The sequence below is a fragment of the Nuphar pumila genome, chromosome 7, assembly GCF_984573655.1.
Source record: "Nuphar pumila chromosome 7, dmNupPumi1.hap1.1, whole genome shotgun sequence".
Classification (NCBI taxonomy): Eukaryota; Viridiplantae; Streptophyta; class Magnoliopsida; order Nymphaeales; family Nymphaeaceae; genus Nuphar; species Nuphar pumila.
In genome coordinates, this window is record NC_143255.1 from 110196024 (window position 1) to 110202078 (window position 6055).

Below are 6055 nucleotides of genomic sequence, written 5' to 3' on the forward strand. Positions count from 1 at the left end.
TTGCCCCACTCAAAATAAGCTTAAAATTGAGTTTATTTATCAAGGTTCAATGTTTGTGCAACAATACATAAAAGAGTTTCGTAGAAAGGTACTATAGACCCAAAATTGTGAGACCCTTTGATATTGATCAAACCTATTTTGATCTAAAACCTTGTTTACATCAAGTGGACCCACACCAAACCCATGACTCAAATACCAAACATGAACCAAACACATATCCAACCCAAATAGACCCTATCCATACCTATATATATATATACCTCTCCAAACCATTGCCCCCACTCAAAATAAGCTTCAAATTGAGTTTATTTATAAAAGGTCAATGTCCGTGCAAGAATACATAAAAGAGTTTCGTAGAAAGGTACTATAGACCCAAAATTGTGAGACCATTGACCAACAAATAGTTAAGTTTATTGCTGAACTTCATGATTGCCTTTTTTAAAACTATATAAAATCTTCTTCACAATCTTAGAACAAGCTTTTTAAGGTGCCTTGGATCTCGAAGCATAAATCCAAATCCCCCTTCAGAGCCTAGAAAAAACCTAATCCAAGACAAGCACATTCTATGCCTAAACCCAAATCCGATTTACCCAGTTAAAAAAAAACTAGTCCATTCATTACCTCCTATCTAGACCCAAACTTCACCCGCACACACCTCACATAAATCAAACCTACCCTAGAACCCGAGCCTGTTTAGGGTACAACATCAACAACACGTAGAACACGAGATGATGAAACCAGAGATCTAGATTGTTTGTTCATGGATTACTTCAGATTGAATCAAACCAGCCTTAGATCCATTCGATCCAAATCTTTAAAAATATGCGAGCAAATCTTGCTTGGTCTACATAGTTTGTAGTGCGGTATAAGGAGCTGATTCTGTATTGTAGGCTCATAACCCATAAAGTAGAATGGGATTGAAAAAGTACAAGCGGGATCCATACGTGAGGGCAAGTCTTCTCCCACCCACAAAAAATGATGTAGGAGCAAAACTGAAAACTCAAGCTCCATAAGGATATGTTTGGATCTATTTTGATGTTTTTGAATTTTTTATCATTATTTTTAGTATTTGGATAATTTTGTAATGGATTTGGAATCCGATATTCAAATTTTAAGAAAAGGATAATTAAGAAGAGTTTAATTTTTGGGAAATTTTCAAATCCCTCTCAAACATTTTGGCCTAATTCATTTGCACTCCAAACATTTCAAACTTTGCAAATGCCCACCAAAGTTTTTACTTGGGTTAATCAAATAATCCCAATCATAAACTAACGTTGGGTTGTTCTTGGGTTAATTTGCTAGAAAATGACACTTGGATCATGTTTTTGACAAAAAAATATGATTTTTTAAGCATTGACTATTCTTGAAAATTGTTGACCATTGATTTTTAAATCTTATAAAAAACTATGTGTCATAATCAGAATATTCAAGAGCTTATTCCTATCAAATTAAGCATGTAGATCACAACTGTATGATCAGATTTTAGTGGGTCGAGTAATTATTGGATTTATTGGCTTATCACAATCTAAATATATAATTTTTTTTTTGAAAAATAATCAACAACATGCTTTATGGTGTAATAGTTAGAGTGGTGATTTTTGTAAGAGAGGTCAATGGTTCAAGTATCGCTGTAGGCAACAAACTTTTGGCTAAATACATTCGGTAGACAGCCCTATACATCTTATTTTGCTAGTTACAGGGGTAAAATGGTAACTTCATACCATGAATTAGGTTAACCTAAGAACAACCCAACATTAGTTTATGATTGAGATCATTTAATTAACCCAAGTAAAAACTTTGGTGGTGATTTGCAAAGTCTGAAACCTTTGGTGTGTGGATGAATTAGGCCAAAACCTTTGGAGAGTACTTGAAAATTTCTCTTAATTTTTTTAAGAGTTTATCATATTAGGTAGTTTACTTGGATTGAGATTTGGGAGACCTCATAAAAAAAAATGAGAGGGTAGAGTTCGGATGATTAATTATTCTTGTTTTCAGTTAGTTTTTTTGTAATCTTCCTGCTTTATGGTCCTTTTTCTTATTTTTCTGCTTTTCTCGATTTTTCTGTATAAGTATGGTATATTTTAGATTTTCTCGTAAATCAAACCCTCCTCGATTTACATCAGTAAGAACCATGTGATCCAACAATCTCTATACAGTTGGGTGTCATAATTGAGAAAGGCAGGCAAACAACAGCACCCTCCCAATATTTTGCTACAGAGCATTTTACAGAAAATAACAGATTATTTTATTAAGAGACGCCGAATAAAGATTAGGGCTCCAATTGAACACTCTTTGGCTCTCACTAATCATGCTCTCTGTGGATCATAGAAAAGGGTAGGGGAGAAATGTGGGCCTAAGGCCTCAATAAGTATGTTGGCAGGAGTCCATAAGTCCATCCAAGGGCTGTACATTTGTGCCAAGGAAGGATCTTGCATCGAATCCAAGTTGGTTCTTGACAACTGAAGTTCAGGCAACTTGGCCTTGAACATGCTCATTGGATCTTGATTGGCACCTTCTACTGATCCAATGGCTGTTTCTTTGTGTTGGTCCGTATCAAATTGAGAAGAAACTTCATTGGCCCCATTTCGATCATCAACGATCTCGGCCATAAGGTCCATAGTTGGTGAAAACTCCTGTTCTGAGGATGAACCAGTTTCAGTTGTGGAGCGACTCCCCTGATTCGATGCCATGGTCATGTCCGCTAAGGCTCTTTGTTCCAAGACCTTAACAGATGTTGCCTTCCGATATATCTTGCACAAAACTATGTCCTTCTGTTCATACACAGTATAGGATGAGAACAAATTATACTGCGTTTCTAATTCATGATACGCATGACTTCAATGTGTTTGACAACATGTGAACTATGACAAAGTTGAGAACTTCAGCTTCTATTGGTAAAAGAACTCCAATGCTTCTACTAATAGTAGAAAATCAGAGTTCTTGAACTTGTTCATTTGTCATATTATGACCAAACATAGCCCTAGTGCAGAGCAGTAAGGTCTCGTTGCTATCTTGCACTGTTACTATATCTAAGGTCATGCTGATTGTTGTAAAGCAAAATGCAAATTATTTGTCATTGCAAAAGTTTACCTTGGGAAAGGGATAGTCATCTGGCATCCTATACTCATTCATTATCCAATCAGTCTTGCAACCCCTTGGCGCTTTACCTATGTAGTAAACCAGGGTCTTCCTGAGCCCAATTACGCACTTCGAGTTGGACCCACTTCTGATCAGCCGGTCTGAACCGGTTGCCTTCCAGAAACCGTGCTTCGCTTTCCGGTTCGGCCGCCTTCCATTCTGGTTCCCCTTATTCCTAGGAACAAAGAAATACCATTCCCTCTCTCCTATTTTTGCCTTACCTGTGCACCAAAGTTAGCATCATGATCAGAACAATTAACAGCATACAAAATCATCAACCACAAAAACAAGATCAACACCAAAAACCAAACTAGGAAGAAGTACCTGGCAAGTCCCAAGGCTCATAAGCATACAAGTCTAGTGTGCCAATTATGTCAAAATGGTGAGCCTTCCCTTCTGCTACTTTCTTAAGGTAGAAACCCAAGAGCTCTTCTTCAGTGGGGTGGAACCTAAAGCCAGGGAGATCCCAATCTTCTTGTGGTGGTCTGTCCATGTTGGGGTTTAGGTGCTAAGGATGATGGCACATACTTCACACTTATATAGCAAATGGAAATTGTGCAATCGGTGAAAATGGACAAGAAGAAGCCACCAGTTATTTTCCAAGTCATTGTTGGAAGTAGAAAAACGGGGCCAAGATTGATGGGCCCACACGCTCTAGCCAAACGATTCATGACAAAGATAAACACTTTTGGCCCCTACACAGTCCTTTCACGCGCATTTTATAAGAGTCCAGGTGAATTTTCCTAGGAAACTTACTCTCTCTCTTTCTCTCTTGAACAAGTCAATGGAAGATTATCGAAGTCACCTCTTTTGCATTATTGACTATGACACCCTGACAATTTTGTTAATACTTCACTGTACTTAAATTGGTCCAGGGTCAAGCAAAAGTTTAGACCCATGTCTTTTTGTGAATACATGGCTCGACATAGACAAAATTTGCGTGAGGGTCCATGTGACCTTTATCTGAACCCTATAGGAGCTACCATGGTAGTTGCATTTCCTTAAGCCTTAAGGGACTAATACCCAATTATCTTTGATGTGTCTTTTTCTTTTTCTTTTTTTCTTTTGGATACTTGTAGAATTACAGTGACAATTGATGGATTTGACATGTCAAGTTCCACATAAGTTAAGTTAGTCTTTGCTTAAGACCAGAAAATTGCTTTAGTTCCCTTCCTGCCCTTTCATTAGTGGAGAGAAGGTTGATGGGTTTATCCCATAGTTGCCATATGCCTCAAGTCCTTCAAAAGTTTTGGGTATATTTTTATTGAAACGTGTATCTAAAAATTTTGGTGCGAGTTCTTATGACGATGGGAATTGCTTAAAATTACATTTCATCATTTAAGTTATAAGAATAATACCATCAAGAAACACTAAGAAAAGTAAAAACACTAAAAATTAAAAATATCACCTAATTTCATTATGTATAGCTATAGCAATGAGCCAATGACTCAAAGCAAAATATTGAAAGCAATATTTTTTAAGACAATAACTAAATAAAGAAAAAAACATAGAACAATATCAAGCTAATAATCTTCTCAAATCTCAATCATGAAATTGATATAAAAAGTGCAAAATTCATATTTAAATTAAAGAAAAAGAAATATTCGCTTGTAACAGCTTCAATGAAAGTGAGAGAAGCATGTTGATGGTTTCGATGGAAGTAAGCTATATTCACATGTATAAGAAAGGTGTAAAAGAGGGCTGCCACCATTATAAATGAAACCAAGTTTGGTTTTGGTTTTGGTTTCACTTATATAAGAAACTGGTTTCACTATATAATAAATTGGTTTCTTACATTCTTCAGTACAAGTTTCATATGCATTTAAAAACGGGTTTCTTGGTGGTTTTAAATCCGATTTCAAAGTTTTTAAAACCAGTACGTAGGGCAAAATATGGTTTATATGCAACTACGATGTATCCAATGCAAATAAAATTATAAATATATAAAAGTATCAAAAAACGTATTTTTTATTGCATTAATTTATGCTTATAAAGGAAGAAAGAGGGGCATTAGGAGACAAATTTACTTCACGGTTTTAACAAATTGAAAATGCCAGTTATTCACGTTGGGTTGGATGTCATTTTCTGATTTATTTTTAATTGAAAATTTATTTTTACACTCCCCACCACCCATCACCATCACCATCATCCTTCTCCTCCTCTCTCTCTCATTTTTTCACAAATTTCACTCTGTTTTTCTCATGCTATATAAACAAGCAAAAAACTTTCTTTTTGGAAAACTTCTCGTATCAAAAACTCTAGTAGGTAAAACTTTATTTTTCTATCAGAGTTTTTCTCTCTTCCAAACGTGCCCTTAATCTATGAAAATTGGGTTTGTTTTCTCCCTTCTATGATGTTTGGCAACATCCTAATTTTCTTTCTCTAGGTCGTTGCTGTTAGTACAATTGATAACGTGATGCTAGGAATTTGATTTCTTAGATGCTTTGAGAAGTTGAGGAGAGACTTGGTTGGGAGCTGCTAGTATACTGTGAGGCTTTATGAGTAGTTCAGCTTGAAGTGTGTTGAATGGGTTGCAAGATATCACTTATATATATATACAAGAAAATAGGTTATTAGTGACGGAATTTAGCTACGGAATTATTTTGTTCCTAGTTAGCGACGGATTAACGAGCGAAATACATCCGTCGCTATAATCAATGAAATTTACAAAAATAACGACGGAATATATCTCGTCGCAAAATCTGTCGCTAATTAGCGACAAATTTTGCGAGAGAATATTTTGTCGTAATGGACGCACCATTTAGCGACATCGTTTGCGACGAAAAATATTTCATCGCTATTTAGCAACGGAATTGGCGACGGAATATATTCCGTCGCCATTTTCGTGTTTTGATTTGCATCGGCTTAGCGATGGAATTAATCCGTCGCTAAGCCGTCGTCAATTGTCGCATAACCC

The 6055-nt window shown here is 36.1% G+C and overlaps 1 pseudogene across 1 annotated transcript; it reads right to left on the reverse strand.

The window, feature by feature from the left end:
* Window positions 1–2134: 2134 nt before the first annotated feature.
* On the reverse strand, window positions 2135–3631 carry LOC149832908 (NAC domain-containing protein 6 pseudogene; annotated as a pseudogene). Its single transcript, XR_016433227.1, has 3 exons — window positions 3463–3631; window positions 3091–3359; window positions 2135–2771 (listed from the first exon to the last, which is right to left on the reverse strand). The product of XR_016433227.1 is annotated as an NAC domain-containing protein 6 pseudogene (transcript).
* Between the last annotated feature and the right edge of the window lie 2424 nt (window positions 3632–6055).